We start from the raw sequence: 21,232 nt of genomic DNA on the forward strand, positions 1-21,232 counted from the left end.
ACCATACATTTACAGTCCACGGTCGCTGTCGCTCTACCTGTCTGAACCAGCGAGGATTGTCCACGGACCAGTAATCCATGTTCCGTAGATTCGCTGCCCCGTGGTTTGTGAAACCCGCTTCATCGGTAAACTGGTAGAACTGCAACGCATTCTCTGTTAATGCCCATTGACAGAATTGCACTCGATGATTAAAGTCGCTGTTGTAGCGACACATGAAACGGGTGAAAGCGGTGACGATGCAGTATGCGCATGACACTAGTTTGACTCAGCCCACCGGCTCTCGCAACTGAACGTCGGAGGTTTCAAGCGTCAACTTTAGGTTACAATATCTCCGGATGTAATTAACATTTTACAATGCAACAAACGGCACTGATTACGTATTTGTTTATATGTTCAGATGTGCTAACGAAACTAACGTGGTTCCATTTTAAAAAACGTAGGTTTGTGTTAAAAAACATACTTCCGTGCATTTTTGTATGGTTTGTATTAAACAATTACCCTCGCCTCTGTCCTCACGTTCGGTCTGTGGAATCGATTCGTCAGTATTTGATGTGGTTTACGAAATATATCCAGCGGTAACGTTAGGTGACTCACCCTGTGTATATATATTTACAAAAAGGTACGGCCAAACTTTCAGGAAACATTCCTCACACACAAATAAAGAAAACATGTCATCTGGACATGTGTCCGGAAACGCTTAATTTCCATGTTAGAGCTCATTTTAGTTTGTTCTTCCACCTACGCTCAGTGGAGGACGTTATCATCATTTCATACGGGATACTCTACCTGTGCTGCTAGAACATGTGCCTTTACAAGTACGACACAACATGTGGTTCATGCACGATGCAGCTCCTGCACATTTCAGTCGAAGTGTTCGTACGCTTCTCAACAACAGATTCGGTGACCGATGGATTGGTAGAGGCGGACCAATTCCATGGCCTCCACGCTCTCCTGACCTCAACCCTCTTGACTTTCATTTACGGGGGCATTTGAAAGCTCTTGTCTACGCAACCCCGGTACCAAATATAGAGACTCTTCGTTCTCGTATTGTGGACGGCTGTGATACAACACGCCATTCTCCAGGGCTGCATCAGTGCATCAGGGATTCCATGCGACGGAGGGTGGATGCATGTATCCTCCCTAACGGAGGACATTTTGAACATTTCCTGTAACAAAGTGTTTGAAGTCACGCTGGTACGTTCTGTTGCTGTGTGTTTCCATTCCATGATTAATGTGATTTGAAGAGAAGTAATAAAATGAGCTCTAACATGGAAAGTAAGCGTTTCCGGACTCATGTCCACATAACATATTTTCTTTCTTTGTGTGTGAGGAATGTTTCCTGAAAGTTTGGCCGTACCTTTTTGTAACACTATATATATATATATATATATATATATATATATATATATATATATATATATATATATATATAGAGAGAGAGAGAGAGAGAGAGAGAGAGAACGGAAAATACTTAGGAAAATATTTGGCGCAACTAACAACAATGGAATATGGATCAAGAAACCTACAGAGGAACTGTACAAACATACAGAGACAATCACAGAAAAGATTGGAAAACGCAGACTACAATTCTATGGACACCTATACAGAATGCCATCACACAGACTGACCAAACAGATCATTGACTTGGTAACCACTAGAAACAACAAATCGGTCGCAGAGGTAAAAAACGACCTGAACCAACTCAACAAAACAGCAGACACAATAAACGACACAATAAAATTCAGAAACATCATTAAGAAAAGTAAACTACATAAGATACAATGTGACAAACGAACAGGCGTAAAATGAACCGAAGAACGCAAGCACGATCACAGCCGGAAGATGAAAGAAATATGGGCAACCAAAAAGGCAATCAAGATGAAGCCAAAGACACAAAGCCGACAAGAAGCATGGACAGAGGACCGGAAACAGAAACACACCGAGCGAATGAGGGAAGTTTGGGCAGCAAGGAAGGCAGCAAAAGGAACTGGCCATGTAGTTTAGTCCAACTGCGCTCTTTAAGGGCAAAACACCACACACACAAATCAGTTGGTTTTACTGAGAAATTCGTCAATGGTGAAGATGGAGTTGGCCACCAATAAATCCTTTAGGCTTCTCTTAAACTGAATTTCATTGGTTGTTAAGCTTTTTATGGCTGCTGGCAAGTTATTGAATATGTGTGTTTCTGAATAATGCACACCTTTTTGTACAAGACTAAGTGACTTTAAATCCCTGTGAAGATTATTCTTGTTTCTAGTATTGATTGCATGAATTGAGCTGTTATTTTTAACAAGTGATATATTTTTAACGACAAATTTCATTAAGGAATAAATATTTTGGGAAGCAGTAGTTAGTGTCCCTAGTTCCCTAAACAGGCTTCTGCAGGATGTTCTTGAGTTCACCACACATATAACTCTTACTGCACCTTTTGTGCCCGGAAAACTTTAGCCTGGCTTGATGAATTACCCCAAAAAATAATCCCATATGACGTTATGGAATGAAAGTAAGCATAGTTTGCCCGCTTTTTCATTTTTATATCCGCTATGTCTGACACAATTTGCATTGCAAATAGAGATTTGTTAAGATGCTTCAGCAGTTCTGTGGTGTGCTCCTCCCAGATGAATTTATTACCAAGCTGTAAGCCCAAGAATTTAACACCACTTCTTCTATGTGCTTGTCATCGTATGTTAGGCGTATACTTGTGGGACACCCCTTACAAGTTCAGAACTGCATGTAATGTGTTTTTTCAAAGTTTAGTGACAAAGAATTGGCTGTGAACCAGTGATTAAGGTCCACAAATATTTTATTACCTGATCTTTCTAAGACTACACTTGATTTGCTATTTATTGCAATGTTTGTATGATCGGCAAACAAAACGAACTTGTCATCTGGTAATTTATTGATTAAAGGTCATTGATATACACAAGAAAAAGTAAGGGCCCCAAAATGGAAACTTGTGGGACCCCACATGTTATTAGATCCCAGTTGGATGATGCCTGATAGCTTGATACATGTCTCTTTCCTAAAAACATTCTTTGTTACCTGCCAGAAATACACTCCTGGAAATTGAAATAAGAACACCGTGAATTCATTGTTCCAGGAAGGGGAAACTTTATTGACACAGTCATGGGGTCAGATACATCACATGATCACACTGACAGAACCACAGGCACATAGACACAGGCAACAGAGCATGCACAATGTCGGCACTAGTACAGTGTATATCCACCTTTCGCAGCAATGCAGGCTGCTATTCTCCCATGGAGACGATCGTAGAGATGCTGGATGTAGTCCTGTGGAACGGCTTGCCATGCCATTTCCACCAGGTGCCTCAGTTGGACCAGCGTTCGTGCTGGACGTGTAGACCGCGTGAGACGACGCTTCATCCAGTCCCAAACATGCTCAATGGGGGACAGATCCGGAGATCTTGCTGGCCAGGGTAGTTGACTTACACCTTCTAGAGCACGTTGGGTGGCACGGGATACATGCGGACGTGCATTGTCCTGTTGGAACAGCAAGTTCCCTTGCCGGTCTAGGAATAGTAGAACGATGGGTTCGATGACGCTTTGGATGTACCGTGCACTATTCAGTGTCCCCTCGACGATCACCAGTGGTGTACGGCCAGTGTAGGAGATCGCTCCCCACACCATGATGCCGGGTGTTGGCCCTGTGTGCCTCGGTCGTATGCAGTCCTGATTGTGGCGCTCACTTGCACGGCGCCAAACACGCATACGACCATCATTGGCACCAAGGCAGAAGCGACTCTCATCGCTGAAGACGACACGTCTCCATTCGTCCCTCCATTCACGCCTGTCGCGACACCACTGGAGGCGGGCTGCACGATGTTGGGGCGTGAGCGGAAGACGGCCTAACGGTGTGCGGGACCGTAGCCCAGCTTCATGGAGACGGTTGCGAATGGTCCTCGCCGATACCCCAGGAGCAACAGTGTCCCTAATTTGCTGGGAAGTGTCGGTGCGGTCCCCTACGGCACTGCGTAGGATCCTACGGTCTTGGCGTGCATCCGTGCGTCGCTGCGGTCCGGTCCCAGGTCGACGGGCACGTGCACCTTCCGCCGACCACTAGCGACAACATCGATGTACTGTGGAGACCTCACGCCCCACGTTTTGAGCAATTCGGCGGTACGTCCACCCGGCCTCCCACATGCCCACTATACGCCCTCGCTCAAAGTCCGTCAACTGCACATACGGTTCACGTCCACGCTGTCGCGGCATGCTACCAGTGTTAAAGACTGCGATGGAGCTCCGTATGCCGCGGCAAACTGGCTGACACTGACGGCGGCGGTGCACAAATGCTGCGCAGCTAGCGCCATTCGACGGCCAACACCGCGGTTCCTGGTGTGTCCGCCGTGCCGTGCGTGTGATCATTGCTTGTACAGCCCTCTCGCAGTGTCCGGAGCAAGTATGGTGGGTCTGACACACCGGTGTCAATGTGTTCTTTTTTCCATTTCCAGGAGTGTATATTCATGGAACCCTCTGGCATCATTGGATATTTCAATGTACTTCATGAACGTTGTTATATCTCAACTCTTCTCTGACATGATTCATCGTTTTCAACTTTTACTCCACAAATTATATTAGAAGTGTAAGTGAGCCAAACACTCGGCGAAGTAAGGAACCAGAAAAAGAAGTGTCGGGTACGGCCTTTCTGCCATACATTCCCAGAATGACGGATAGAATCGGTCGTACATTGCGCAAACATGGCGTAAAGACGATTTTCAAACCGACAAGGAAGATCAAAGAGTGTCTTAGATCGGCGAAGGAGAAAAGAGACCCACTTGCAATGTCGGGAATATACCGCATACCATGCACATGCGGAAAAGTTTATGTCGGAATGACTGGACGGTCCATTAACACCAGGATCAAGGAGCATAAGCGACATTGCAGGTTGGGGCAGGTGGAGAAATCGGCCGTGGCAGAACACGCACTGAATGAGACCGACCACGTAATAAAATTTGCCGACACGGAAGTTCTGGCTGTAGAGAACCACTATCACACGCGCTTGTTCAGAGAAGCTGTAGAAATACAAAAACACGCGAACAGTTTGAACAAGAAAGAGGAAAGCCTTAAGGTAAACGGATCCTGGCTTCCCGTACTGCAGCGAACGACCGTCGCAAGTAGCAAGAGGAGAACCGCACCGGAAATGACCGCGGAGAAGCCCTCGGACGTTGGCGCGCCAGGTACATATAGTCTGCGCCCGCGAGCTCGGCTCCATTTCACCACCGGCAATGGAGGGTGAAGCTTTGACAATGCCAGCCACTCTTGCTGGCGAAAAGTCAGAAAAATCATTAGATGAACGTCGGCCGAAGAACCCGAAACAGAAGCCAATAGGCAGTTTGTCAACAAGTGGCCACGAAAGCCTTAATAATTTTGTATATGTAATTTATTTGTTTATTGTGTTTACTGGGAAAATGGACTATAAGAAATAAAGTAGTGCAGCAATATGTTATGCAGAAAGCAAATTTGAAAATAATTTGGTATTTTCATGGTCTTTTTAAATATATATGCATGCAGACTGTTCATTTAATTTATAGATGTATCAATTAGAGTTTACAAATCAATAGATTACATGTGAAGTTTGCAAAATTTTCTTCCTTATACAAATCCCAAAACATTCTTTAGCGTTTCCTCATTTACGTGGCAGTTTGAACTATGAACTGTACAAAAATTTGTGCATTAGACCACTCAGTTGCGGGTATGCAGTGTTCGGCAGTGGACGTGCGACAGGTGTGTCACAAATCGCAGTGGAGCGACATCTCTGAATAAAATATTCAAGACATTCTTCAGAATTTTTTAAAGAAGACAAGAGTGTTTGAAAAGTTTGTCCCACACACTGTGACTGCTGAACAAAAACGATGCGTGCACGCCTTCCGCAATTTGACTGAAATATAAAATGCGAACAGTCGTTTTTTTGGGAAAAATCACCCCGAGTGACGAGACTTGGTGTTACCAGTACGAACCTCCCACAAAACGAAAAAACTGCAGAAACTCACATGAACGGTCAATGCTCTGACGACATAACCGATATTCAAACAAATGCGACATGCGAGTTGATCACCATCCCAAAGAAGCAATTTTTGACAATTTCGCCTGGTTGTATCAACGTTCTGTGCATTGTACTCGTGGTGAGGGGGACTGTGTAGAACACCTGAAGCATTAAAATCACCACCTTGACGTTTCTCTACTTCTTACTAACAGAACCTCGAAATTTTTTGGACTGATGGGATATAAGAATGACCTTCCACTTAACATTCGTTAAGCAGAATTCGTACTTTTCGCAGACGACATTAGCTTCATAAAATATCGCATTAGAGAAAGAAACTGTAGAAATTTTTAATGTTTCTTGAAGAATGATTAACTGGTTTGCTGGAAATGGACTCTCCCCAAATTTTCCGACATCGCATATATTAAGTTCTCTACAACATCCTAATGTATTTTCCGTATTTTCAATCAATAATGTCTTATGCAATAATTTTCTGGGTGTAGCTCATCATTAGAATGAAAGAATTGATTTCACATAACCGAGCAGTGTGGTGTTCAGCCGCAGTGACCTTGTATGTACCTCATGAAGAAGTTAGGGATTTCAGTTGTATCTTCACAACATACTAGTGCACATTCGCCAGTCATATCCATCACAAATAATACACTACTGGCCATTAAAATTGCTACACCACGAAGATGACGTGCTACAGACGCGAAATTTAACCTACAGGGAGAAGATGCTGTGATATGTAAATTATTAGCTTTTCAGAGCATTCACACAAGGTTGGCGCCGGTGGCGACACCTACAACGTGCTGACACGAGGAAAGTTTCCAACCGATTTCTCAAACACAAACAGCAGTTGACCGGCGTTGCCTGGTGAAACGTCGTTGTGATGCCTCGTGTAAGGAGGAGAAATGCATACCGTCACGTTTCCGACTTTGATAAAGGTCGGATTGTAGCCTATCGCGATTGCGGTTTATCGTATCGAGACATTGCTGCTCGCGTTGATCGAGATCCAATGACTGTTAGCAGAATATGGAATCAGTGGGTTTCAGGAGGGTAATACGGAACGCCGTGCTGGATCCCAACGGCCTCGTATCACTAGCAGTCGAGATGACAGGCATCTTATCCGCATGGCTGCAACGGATCGTGCAGCCACGTCTCGATCCCTGAGTCAACAGATGGGGACGTTTGCAAGACAACAACCATCTGTACGAACAGTTCGACGACGTTTGCAGCAGCATGGACTATCAGCTCGGAGACCATGGCTGCGGTTACCCTTGACGCTGCATCACAGACAGGAGCGTCTGCGATGGTGTACTCAACGACGAACCTGGGTGCACGAATGGCAAAACGTCATTTTTTCGGATGAATCCAGGTGCTGTTTACAGCATCATGATGGTCGCATCCATGTTTGGCGACATCGCGGTGAACGCCCATTGTTGTTGTTGTTGTTGTTGCTGTTGTGGTCTTCAGTTCTGAGAATGGTTTGATGCAGCTCTCCATGCTACCCTATCCTGTGCAAGTTTCTTCATCTCCCAGTACCTACTGCAACCTACATTTTTCTCAATCTGCTTAGTGCATTCATCTCTTGGTCTCCCTCTATGATTTTTACCCTCCACACTGCCCTCCAATGCTAAATTTGTGATCCCTCGATGCCTCAGAAATTGTCCTACCAACCGGTCCTTTCTTCTCTTCAAGAGGTGCCACAAACTCCTCTTCTCCCCAATACTATTCAATACCTCCTCATTAGTTATGTGATCTACCCATCTAATCTTCAGCATTCTTCTGTAGCACCACATTTCGAAAGCTTCTATTCTCGTCCTGTCCAAACTATTTATCGTCCATGTTTCACTTCCATACATGGCTACACTCCACACAAATACTTTCAGAAACGACTTCCTAACACTTAAATCTATACTCGATGTTAACAAATTTCTCTTCTTCATAAACGCTTTCCTTTCCATTGCCAGTCTACATTTTATATCTTCTCTACTTCGACCATCATCAGTTATTTTGCTCCCCAAATAGCAAAACTCCTTTACTACTTTAAGTGTCTCATTTCCTAATCTCATTCCCTAAGCATCACCCGACTTAATTCGACTACATTCCATTATCCTCGTTTTGCTTTTGTTGATGATTATCTTATATCCTCCTTTCAAGACACTGTCCATTCCGTTCAACTGCTCTTCCAAGTCCTTTGCTGTCTCTGACAGAATTACAATGTCATCGGCGAACCTCAAAGTTTTTATTACTTCTCCATGGATTTTAATACCTCTTTCGAATTATTCTTTTGTCTCCTTTACTGCTTGCTCAATATACAGATTGAATAACATCGGGGAGAGGCTACAACCCTGTCTCACTCCCTTCCCAACCACTGCTTCCCTTTCATGTCCCTCGACTCTTATAACTGCCATCTGGTTTCTGTACAAATTATAAATAGCCTTTCGCTCCCTGTATTTTACCCCTGCCACCCTTAGAATTTGGAAGAGAGTATTCCAGCCAACATTGTCAAAAGCTTTCTCTAAGTCTACAAATGCTAGAAACGTAGGTTTGCCTTTCCTTAATCTTTCTTCTAAGAAAAGTCGTAAGGTCAGTATTGCCTCACGTGTTCCAGTGTTTCTACGGAATCCAAACTGATCTTCCCCGATGTCGGCTTCTACCAGTTTTTCCATTCGTCTGTAAAGAATTCGTGTTAGTATTTTGCAGCTGTGACTTATTAAACTGATAGATCGGTAATTTTCGCCTCTGTCATCACCTGCTTTCTTTGGGATTGGAATTATTATATTCTTCTTGAAGTCGGAGGGTACTTCGCCTGTCTCATACATCCTCTTCACCAGATGGTAGAGTTTTGTCAGGACTGGCTCTCCCAAGGCCGTCAGTAGTTCTAATGGAATGTTGTCTATTCCCGGGGCCTTGTTTCGGCTCAGGTCTTTCAGTGCTCTGTCAAACTCTTCACGCAGTATCGTATGACTCATTTTATCTTCATCTACATTCTCTTCCATTTCTATAATATTGTCCTCAAGTACATCGCCCTTGTATAGACCCTCTATATACTCCTTCCATCTTTCTGCTTTCCCTTCTTTGGTTGGAACTGGGTTTCCATTAAAGCTCTTGATGTTCATACAAGTGGTTCTCCTTTCTCCAAAGGTCTCTTTTATTTTCCTGTAGGCAGTATCTATCTTACCCCTAGTGAGGTAAGCCTCTACATCCTTACGTGTGTCCTCTAGCCATCCCTGCTTAGCCATTCTGCACTTCCTGTCGATCTCATTTTTGAGACGTTTGTATTTCTTTTTGCCTGCTTCATTTACTGCATTTTTAAATTTTCTCCTTTCATCAATTAAATTCAATATTTCTTCTGTTACCCAAGGATTTCTACCAGCCCTCGACTTTTTACCTACTTGGTCATCTGCTGCTTTCACTACTTCATCCCTCAGATCTACCCATTCTTCTTCTACTGTACTTCTTTCCCCCACTGCTGTCAATTGTTCCCTTATGCTCTCCCTGAAACACTGTACAACCTCTGGCTTATTCAGTTTATCCAGGTCCCATCTCCTTAAATTCCCTCCTTTTTGCAGTTTCTTCAATTTTAATCTGCAGTTCATGTCCAATAGATTGTGCTCAGAGTCCACATCTGCCCCTGGAAATGTCCTACAATTTAAAACCTGGTTCCTAAATCTCTGTCTTACCATTATATAATCTATCTGATACCTTTTAGTTTCTCCAGGGTTCTTCCATGTATACAACCTTCTTTTATGATTCTTGAACCAAGTGTTAGCTATGATTAAGTTACTATGTTTCCTTCTCTCCCTTTTCCTACACTCGAATTCTATTCATCCATGACTATTAAATTTTCATCTCCCTTCACTATCTGAATAATTTCTTTTATCTCATCATACATTTCATCACATTGGAAGCGTATATTCGCCATCGCCATAGTGGCGTATCACCCGGCGTGATGGAATGGCGTGCCATTGGATACACAACTCGGTCACCTCTTGTTCGCACTGACGGCACTTTGAACAGTGGACGTTACATTTCAGATGTGTTACGATCCGTGGCTCTATTCTTCATTCAATCCCTGCTAAACCCTACATTTCAGCAGGATAATGCACGATCGCATGTTGCAAGTCCTGTACGGCCCTTTCTGGATACAGAAAATGTTCGACCGCTGCCCTGGCCAGCACATTCTCCAGATCTCTCACCGACTGAAAACGTCTGGTCAATGGTGAACGAGCAAGTGGCTCGTCACAATATAGCAGTCACTACTCCTGATGAACTGTGGTATCGTGTGGAAGCTGCATGGGCAGCTGTACCTGTACACGCCATCCAAGTTCTGACTCAATGCCTGGGAGTATCAAGGCCGTTATTGCGGCCAGAGGTTGTTGTTCTGGGTACTGATTTCTCAGGGTCTATGCACCCAAATTGCGTGAAAGTGTAATCACATGTCAGTTCTAGTATAATATATTTGTCCAATGAATACCTGTTTATCATCTGCATTTCTTCTTGGTGTAGCAATTTAATGGCCAGTAGTGTACATCACAGTTTGGAAAGAATAGTGATGCCCGTGTCATTAACAATAAAACAGAAAGTGACATTTATTGCCAATCATTAAATCTGTCGGTGGCTCATAAAGGAGTAGAATAAGTATTAACAAAAATTTTTGATCATTTGCTGAAAAAGATAAAATGTCTGACAGGTAGCGAAGCAAGCTTTAAATCTAATCTACATCATTTCTTGTGGACAACTTCTTCTATTGCGTTAGCAGGACTGTAAAATGGTGTGTTCATTAATGTTAAAACTCATCAAGAATACATATTCTGTAAACTTACCCAATCCACATTATTTCGTCAGCAAAATCGTTGAAATAATTTATGGAACTTGTAACAAACTCGCCTTGTGGAACGTTGGGGAATGTGGTACATTCTTTATAGGACACACTTTCGTTGCTGATGCAACACAGCTGACGCGCCAGTTTGGTTCAAAATGGGTAGGTCGAGCACAGCCCCTACCTGTGTCTCCAACGTCTTCTGACCTCAGCCGCCTGGAATTTTGCTGCCTTGCGGTCATCTCAACAGCGCAATGTTCAGCACCCCCATTGATAGGGTTGAAGAACTGGGGCAGCGAATCGCATATTCTTGTCAAGATTTTACAGATTATCCAGGAGTGTTCGAAAGAATTCCTAACTCACTGCAGAGACCGCTGCGGTATCGCATCGAAGTGCGAGGACGACACGTGGAACACCTCCTGTAACACGTAACGTGCAGAAGTAGTGTTGTATTCTTTGCTAAGGTTGGCTATAGGGGAAATTTGAAACGAATTACACCACACACATAATCTAAAAGGTTACATTTGAAGTTCATTTGTACTATCTAGGACAATATATGATACCGAAGTCAGTGACGGATCGTAACCATACATTCACAACTACACTGCGCAACAGATGTAAAGGATCACTTTTTCGAAACCAAGTAATTGTCTCCCATTGCGAATCAGAAGTTTAAAATTTGCCTCAAATGTGCGTAAAACCTTTGCCTGTACTGGCGCAAAAGTGTGGCGCTCTGCGAAGTGACCGTCGAGGTCGCCGACGCTTGAGAGAGCAATAAATCGACACGTACGAAGAAAAGGCTACGGCTCAGACGTTCACGAGTCCTCTAAGGCGGGTTAGATAAGTCACATTGGCACCAAATTTCACTACAATTCTACCCGATGTACCGTGGAAGTGTCGCGTGATGGGAGGGTCGTCACACAGCCTTATCCACATTCCACCCCTTCCTTCGACGCCTCTGCGATGGAGGTCAGAAATACACGTCAGCGTTGAAATCACTTGGTTTTCTTATAAGAGGGAAAACGTTTCAGAGACATAGCCGCCCAGAAAAGACACAAAAAGGCCTTAGGGGGCTGCATAAAAAGCGTCAGTAATACCAACCTCTCCTTAGGCCGATGATTCCCACACATTTCGCCGATGAAAACGGGAGTTTGCATTGTGATGACTATCAGGCTGTCGTTCTTGATAGCCTTTGATGCTGCTGCCACCCACGAACATTTCGAGCCTTCTCTAACAACACTGTGGGGCTGCATCTGCACCGGAGATGCTCGCAGTGCGGCCACAATTTTTGCTCTGCTGTACAGGGTGTAACCAGTAGGGACTATTCAAATCATTCGTCGAAATTTTATTTTGATCCGAAGCAGAAAACAATGTTTCTGATTTTGCAGCCTCCTGTTTCGCGGCCTCCTGTAACTCGAAGGTATGTGTCATTGACACATGCATGAATAAAACGGCGAAGAATCCTGTAAGACCCACCATTTCGGCAACAACTTCGGCGCCGCTCACCTGCCTTTGTTAAGCACTTTGAAAGTCTGCCTGTACTGAGACGACCTGCGAAGTAGTCGTAGGCGCCTACAGGCAGCCCACCCTTTGACACTACCCCAATCCCAGATGTCTGCTGGCAGGCATGTGGGACTACACTACAGGTTGTCTCATACAGGTATACTTTTCAAATCCTCAATAAATGTGGTTAGGTGCAACGGAGGGCGTTGCCGAACTGGGGGAGAGGGGGAGGGAGGTGTTAGGAAGAGTCTTTGCAGTTTTACGCATCAGTATCGCACATTCCCACGATCACATGGCAAGAGGATGTGGTGAAACAGAAGGGCTGAAAATGTATAAGCACACTTTCTGCTTCGGGTTATGTCGAATTTTGTCGAATGATTTCGAACAGTCCCAAGTACTTCCAACCTGTAAACGAAAACAAAATTTCGGTCGCACTCCAAAGGGATGCAATCACGTTCAGTGGGTTGCAGCCCCACAAAGTCTTTAGAGAAGGGTTGAATCGTTCGTGGGTGTTAGCAGCGCCAAGGGTTGTCAAGAATGTCATTCTGTTGCTCATCACATTGCGGACTGTCGTTTTCGACCGCGAATGTGTGGAGAGGCTGTGTCTCTGAAACATTTTGCTCGGCCACCCGTAAGAAAACCGCGTGATTTCAACGCTTGGTGTTGCGGTTCCGACGTCCGTGGCAGAAGGGTCAAAAGAGGGGGTGGAATGTGAACGGCCTTCCCATCACGCGCCACTTGAACGGTAGCATTGGGCAGGATTGTGGTGCAATTTGGTGCCGATGCGACAGCGTTAGCACGCCTCACACGACACGCGGCCTCGTGAGCCGTGCGCTCCTCTTCCGCTCGTGTCGACACCTCGCTGTATGAAGCGCCGTCGTGGATCCGAGGGTGGTGCCGCACGGCGCCACGCTTTTGCACCGCTACAGAGGAACGTTATAGGTACATTCGAGCCAAATTTCAAACTTCTACGTCGCAACAGGAGACAGTTACGTGGTTTCGAAAAAGTTGTCCTTTAGTTGTGTTGCGCAGTGTATCTCGCGAGCGGCTCGACTGCAGGTACATGTTTACCGGAACTTTTTGTGGTTCTACTATTTTATACTTATACCCATCTCACTTTTCGTTATTAATTACGGTACCTCTGTAAAATTGTCTGTGCGCTGTCACAAGTACCTATTACGAGGTGAACTGTGATCCTGGCCAGAAAAACTGCGACGGAAAGATACAAGCCGAGTTCACTGTTGGGCAATTACGTGTGGGATGCTGCTACTAAGCTGGCCCAAGAATAACGAGCAGTACTTATTGTGACTGCGAGGGTTTTCTTGGTGCACGTCTTTTGCTAGCGCCTACTTTGCTTTTCCCTTTTCATCTGACCCTGTTGTGAGTCACGATTTTCGTCACATGAGATCGTCCATTTGTCTTCTGTCCGTACCGACGTAGATGGTAATGTGTAATATCAAATTACTGTATTTCCATTTCATAAGCCATCAATGTTAGGTGTCTTCGAGTAAATACGATAAGCACTTTAGTAACAGGCCTAATTACTCAATCTGATAAACGATGTCTGCATGATCAGTCGAAACATCGGTGGTTATACCACGGTTGACGCGGTCACACATCCGGAATTTTTTTTTTTTGTTAAGATGCGCTCCGGTCGCTGGAGACTACGCTCCTATTTGGATTACTGCTTTTATCCATCCGTTCAAAAATGGTTCAAATGGCTCTGAGCACAATGGGACTTAACTTCTAAGGTCATCAGTTCCCTAGAACTTAGAACTACTTAAACCTAACTAACCTAAGGACGTCACACACATCCCTGCCCGAGGCGGTCGCGCGGTTCCAGACTGTAGCGCCTAGAACCGCTCGGCCACCGCGGCCGGCTATATCCATCCGTCTTACGTATCACTAGATATATTGCCATTAGACGTTTATCTGTGCAATAAAACAAAATTAGTGTCTTCTTTTTGTTGCTTCTGGTAACAAACTACGAGTGAATAACCTTGGTAAACAAATGCTACGCGAATGAACTGATTCGAAGTGAGCTGGAAAAGTGAATGTATTGCACGTATCACGAATAATTAAATGCTGGTCTCCAGGCGTCGCACACTTTCTCACAACGATCAGCGATAATTTGACATTGCTATCAGAATACGATTATAACAACATGGAGAAAGAAAATTCTGACACGTCTACCGTGGACTGACACGTACTGCCAGGTAGACAATGTTAGGCCGCTAAGGTTCATGTGAAGCAGTTCCAGACTCTCGGTTTGAGAGATATTGCTCCGCAGCAGTATTTTAGCACACGTTATTCTCCTGAATCTGGGCTTGGTGCAGTCTATGAAGTAATATCTTTGACCCTGTCACATTCATTTCAAATGGTCTTGAGACACGGCACGACATCAGAGGGAGCCAGTAATAAAATGGGATAACTGGGCTGAATGAAAGAGGGCGGCAGGAGGAGGCGTGGAGAAAGGGGGCGAGGAGAAGAGGGACAGAGACGACTGACAGAGACAGGTCCAAGAAGAAGGACATGACCAAAGAGAGGGAGACAGGGAGATGGGCAGAGATAGAGGGGAGAAGGAGATTTGGGCTTATATCCTATCCAAGTTAGAAACTTGTGATTTCTTTCTTTTCCATTAAACAGGTATGAGCCACAGCAACGAAAAGCTGGGTACAGCTAGTAATAATAATAGGCCGAAAACTGTAAGACATAATTAGTAGTTACACGATCATCATAATGCAAGTAGCAACAGAGTTTGGTAATTACATTTGAAGCCGGTTAGTGCTAGTAGTGCTACTGCTAACGTAATGTCGCAAAGTAAGGAACATATTAAGTTTGATAGTACTAATCGATAAACCGATGGCAGGAGCATATACCGCAAGCACAGTTCGAATATAATTGACGAAGTAATGTGATACAATACACTTAGATCAAGTGCCTTTGCAATCTGCATGGTTGCAGGCAGATACTAAATGTCTTTGTGGTTTGCATGGTTCTAGAGGAGTTCCGAGAGTAAAAGAAGGGATAAAAGAAACACGAATAGAACAAGAAGATGAAGAGTGGAGTCCGGTTTTTTCTTTCAGAAATTCTAACAATGGATCGGAGAGCGTGCAAGGGCGAAGTGTGTGAAAGAGAACAGAGTAAAAGCATAAAGGCAAAATACGTTTGTAAAAGCGGAATAATGAAAACGGTTTTATTGTCATTTCTGAGCTAATGTTAAATAACTACACGTGCTTTCTTTAAAACCAGTTGTAATTATTGTATAACGGTAAAGAAGCCAGACACCGTACCATGCATCTAAAATTAGAAAAGAAAAACAAGTTACACCCAGACACGGAATCGAACTCGACTCTCCTACGCCATGCACCAACTGGGCAGCAGAGCTACCACACTACTGAATGAAGACACTTGTCGTAAATACAATTACTGCGTTGCCAAATTTCCTGCATTTTGATGTCTGTTTTCTACCGACAATATGCACGGGAGAAACTTTTCTTACATACATTTTTCTACTGCGCTGTGGCATCAGTATTCGCGGATTATGTTCACCTGTATATCGCCAGTCCCGACGGTGATGAGAGGTCCTTATGACCAACCAGGTAAAGTACTTTGAGATGTGCTCGATAATGTTTTAATTCCCTCGTATTGTACTTATAGCGAATTTGTTTGCTTTAATTAATATTCTTCCCTGTGAGCCACTGACCTTGCGTACTACTTGTTTCGATTGATAACTGACAGTTTACCTTTAGCAGTCTGGCACCTAACAAAAACAAGTAACGGGGGCTGCTACGTTATGGTTTCCAGTGTTTGGTTTCGAAACGTCTATGCAATGTATTCCTAATACGGAGCTACCAAAGTGTATGCTACAGTGATTACTGACCTGTTTTAACAGCCTCGTCCATTACGAGCTCCTCGACTTTTAATGATCTCGACGTCGACACGGTGTTAAACTCCAAGCTACCTTCCTTAATTTTCCTGAGCATCTGTTTAGGCACTGCATCGTCGCGTCCGCTGCTTCGTTCATTCACCACGGGCTCTTCAACAGTGGAGAGAAGAATGCCAGAAAACACGGCTACAGATTCCCTTGGAAACTTATTAATACCTAAATGAATCAGTTACAGCTCGTGTAGATGTTGAGTGCACTGCAAGGGTTGGTTACTAGAAATAGTGCAAAATGGATTAATATAACGATATTCAACAGTGTAAAGCTAAATACGAGGGCAGTTTAATAAGTAATGCAACACATTTTTTTTCTGAAACAGGGGTTGTTTTATTCAGCATTGAAATACACCAGGTTATTCCCCAATATTTTAGCTACACAACACTATTTTTCAACGTAATCTCCATTCAATGCTACGGCCTTACGCCACCTTGAAATGAGGGCCTGTATGCCTCCACGGTACCATTCCACTGGTCGATGTCGGAGCCAACGTCGTACTGCATCAATAACTTCTTCATCATCCGCGTAGTGCCTCCCACGGATTGCGTCCTTCATTGGGCCAAACATATGGAAATCCGACGGTGCGATATCGGGGCTGTAGGGTGCATGAGGAAGAACAGTCCACTGAAGTTTTGTGAGCTCCTCTCGGGTGCGACGACTTGTGTGAGGTCTTGCGTTGTCATGAAGAAGGAGAAGTTCGTTCAGATTTTTGTGCCTACGAACACGCTGAAGTCGTTTCTTCAATTTCTGAAGAGTAGCACAATATACTTCAGAGTTGATCGTTTGACCATGGGGAAGGACATCGAACAGAATAACCCCTTCAGCATCCCAGAAGACTGTAACCGTGACTTTACCGGCTGAGCGTATGGCTTTAAACTTTTTCTTGGTAGGGGAGTGGGTGTGGCGCCACTCCATTGATTGCCGTTTTGTTTCAGGTTCGAAGTGATGAACCCATGTTTCATCGCCTGTAACAATCTTTGACAAGAAATTGTCACCCTCAGCCACATGACAAGCAAGCAATTCCGCACAGATGGTTCTCCTTTGCTCTTTATGGTGTTCGGATAGACAACGAGGGACCCAGCGGGAACAAACCTTTGAATATCCCAACTGGTGAACAATTGTGACAGAACTACCAACAGAGACGTCAAGTTGAGCACTGAGTTGTTTGATGGTGATCCGTCGATCATCTCGAACGAGTGTGTTCGCACGCTCCGCCCTCCGCCATTGCAGGAGTCACAGCTGTGCACGGCCGGCCCGCACGCTGGAGATCAGACAGTCTTGCTTGACCTTGCGGCGATGATGACACACGCTTTCCCCAACGACTCACCATGCTTTTGTCCACTGCCAGATCACCGTAGACATTCTGCAAGCGCCTATGAATATCTGAGATGCCCTGGTTTTCTGCCAAAAGAAACTCGATCACTGCCCGTTGTTTGCAACGCATATCCGTTACAGACGCCATTTTAACAGCTCCGTACAGCGCTGCCACCTGTCGGAAGTCAATGAAACTATACGAGACGAAGCGGGAATGTTTGAAAATATTCCACAAGAAATTTCCGGTTTTTTCAACCAAAATTGGCAGAGAAAAAAAATGTGTTGCATTACTTATTGAACTGCCCTCGTACATTTGAGACGCATTGTTTATTTTGTATCCCGCCTGGAAGGCGGCGCGTGGGTCTGCTCCTGAAAACTGAAAGGTCGGCAGAATGACGAAAGCGAGTAGAAGCAGGAATAGGTGAAGATCTCTCGGTACTGCAGTGTGAATTACAATTACCTTTACTTTAGCAAGAAGATGAATACATAACTTTCCACTGAGGTACGAAGCCTTAGACCAGTCGTAAGTAGTGCAAAGTCCATATACAGGGTGTTTCAAAACTGACCGGTATATTTGAAACGGCAATAAAAACTAAACGAGCAGCGATAGAAATACACCGTTTGTTGCAATATGCTTGGGACAACAGTACATTTTCAGGCAGACAAACTTTCGAAATTACAGTAGTTACAATTTTCAACAACAGATGGCGCTGCGGTCTGGGAAACTCTATAGTACGATATTTTCCACATATCCACCATGCGTAGCAATAATATGGCGTAGTCTCTGAATGAAATTACCCGAATCCTTTGACAACGTGTCTGGCGGAATGGCTTCACATGCAGATGAGATGTACTGCTTCAGCTGTTCAATTGTTTCTGGATTCTGGCGGTACACCTGGTCTTTCAAGTGTCCCCACAGAAAGAAGTCACAGGGGTTCATGTCTGGCGAATAGGGAGGCCAATCCACGCCGCCTCCTGTATGTTTCGGTTAGCCCAAAGCAATCACACGATCATCGAAATATTCATTCAGGAAATTAAAGACGTAGGCCGTGCGATGTGGCCAGGCACCATCTTGCATAAACCACGAGGTGTTCGCAGTGTCGTCTAAGGCAGTTTGTACCGCCACAAATTCACGAAGTATGTCGAGATAGCGTGATGCAGTAATCGTTTCGGATCTGAAAAATGGGCCAATGATTCCTTTGGAAGAAATGGCGGCCCAGACCAGTACTTTTTGAGGATGCAGGGACGATGGGACTGCCACATGGGGCTTTTCGGTTCCCCATATGCTCCAGTTCTGTTTATTGACGAAGCCATCCAGGTAAAAATAAGCTTTGTCTGTAAACCAAATGCTGCCCACATGCATATCGCCGTCATCAATCCTGTGCACTATATCGTTAGCGAATGTCTCTCGTGCAGCAATGGTAGCGGCGCTGAGGGGTTGCCGCGTTTGAATTTTGTACGGATAGAGGTGTAAACTCTGGCGCATGAGACGATGCGTGGATGTTGGCGTCATTTGGACCGCAGCTGCAACACGGCGAACGGAAACCCGAGGCCGCTGTCGGATCACCTGCTGCACTAGCTGTGCATTGCCCTCTGTGGTTGCCGTACACGGTCGCCCTACCTTTCCGGCACGTTCATCCGTCACGTTCCCAGTCCGTTGAAATTTTTCAAACAGATCCTTTATTGCATCGCTTTTCGGTCCTTTGGTTACATTAAACCTCCGCTGAAAACTCCGTCTTGTTGCAACAACACTGTGTTCTAGGCGGTGGAATTCCAACACCAGAAAAATCCTCTGTTCTAAGGAATAAACCATGTTGTCTACAGCACACTTGCACGTTGTGAACAGCACACGCTTACAGCAGAAAGACGACGTACAGAATGGCGCACCCACAGACTGCGTAGTCTTCTATATCTTTCACTTCACTTGCAGCGCCATCTGTTGTTGAAAATTGTAACTACTGTAATTTCGAAAGTTTGTCAGCCTGAAAATGTACTGTTGTCCCAAGCATATTGCAACAAACGGTGTAGTTCTAACGCTGCTCGTTTAGTTTTTATTGCCGTTTCAAATATACCGGTCATTTTTGAAACACCCTGTATGAAGTGAAGTGCCCCAGCCGTCTGCTCTTGATCAAATGGGCTGAATCCGGAGCTCCACAGCGCCGGCCAGAGGGCGCTGTCGTCGGTGTCTCGTAGTGCCAACCTATGAACTTGCACCTACGCCCTGGCATCGTTGCAGTTTAAGTATCTGAAAACAATCCAGCTGTGAATGTGGCGCCAAATCCGTATGTGAGTGCTAAAAACGAAGAGGAAATCTGTGAGATGGCACTTGATGTTCTAATGCCGCAATGAATTCAGAATTGGAGTGTTGGTGCTATTTTGACTGATGGAAGGACATCTCTGTATATTTCGCTGTTGGTGGTATATGGTTCTAAAAAGGGGTCTATAGTCTTGTGAACTGAAGCCACACTGCTGGTGTGAGGTGCTCTCTGAACATGTGTGGCCTCACAGCTGAGGCATGTGAGTTCTATGAAGCGAGTAGCCTGTTGCAACAAGCATGTGGCAGCAGGATTAGAATACAAAGGCGACTGTCTGCCACGGTTCCGTACAGTGGTTAAAATAACTTAAATTTTTCATGTGGACCCTCCAAGAAACTTTTTTCCATATCATTTTTGGCATATTATCTGCTGTAGTGGTAATTCATCAATGATTTTTGTGGTTCCTATGCTAATAAATTGCGTACTTACTCTCTCTATTTTTTAATTTTAATCTTGAAATAACCACAAACTGGGCCAGAAATAATGCGTATCACTGAATGGCAGTTGCTAGAGCCGCCCGGATACCCATGCGCATTAGCACGCCGCTTCAGGGATTGAGGAAGAGTCGCAAACGCCGAATGAAATGCCCCTGGCGGAATTCGACGAGCACCGGTGTGCCGACCAGTCTGGAGGTGGGTTTTATGCGTTTTCCCTCATCCTACTGGATGAATACGGGGCTGGTGCCCACGTACCACCTCAGTTATACTATTTCCAAACATTTTGAAAACGTTCTCACGCTTTCACGTGGGATATCTCTAGTGGGGAAAAGAAATTTCATCCTCCATCCCCGGGGGGGGGGGAGGGGGTTGTGAAGGGGGAGTGAAGGAGTTGCGACAGGAAGAAGGGAGGAGGATTGAGTTTAACGTCCCGTCGACATCGAGGTCATTAGAGATGGAGCACAAGCTCGGATTATGTCAAGGATCGGACAGAAAATCGGGGTTGTGACAGTAAGGGCATCCGACCATCCTCTACCATTACCATCACCAAATCCAGATTAAATTCAGACGCCCTGAAGACACAGGATAAGGTCAGGAGACAGAAGATGGCATCAGCAGTTGTATGCACGCCGATTGGAAACTATGACCCTACATTGGATGGTAAATCCCAAAAACTGCTCAGACTTGAACATTTTTTGTCAAGCAGCATCATAACTTTTATTTTCTTTATTTTCTTAATTCTCAGTTGCGTTAAACATCAAATGTATGAGATATTTTGAGTGCTGTTATTGTCCCACTCAGCTAGAGCAGGAAACTCAGACAAGCCATGGAAGCCATTTAATGTCATATACAGGGCTATTACAAATGATTGAAGCGATTTCGTAAATTCACT

The 21,232-nt window shown here is 44.7% G+C and overlaps 1 protein-coding gene across 1 annotated transcript in view; it reads left to right on the forward strand.

The window, feature by feature from the left end:
- The window catches only part of LOC126150576 (gustatory receptor for sugar taste 64e-like), a 181,937-nt gene that overhangs the window by 54,508 nt on the left and 106,197 nt on the right, over window positions 1–21,232 (forward strand). The window lies entirely within an intron of this gene.

Source organism: Schistocerca cancellata, chromosome 2 (genome assembly GCF_023864275.1).
Source record: "Schistocerca cancellata isolate TAMUIC-IGC-003103 chromosome 2, iqSchCanc2.1, whole genome shotgun sequence".
In the NCBI taxonomy this organism is placed as follows: domain Eukaryota; kingdom Metazoa; phylum Arthropoda; class Insecta; order Orthoptera; family Acrididae; genus Schistocerca; species Schistocerca cancellata.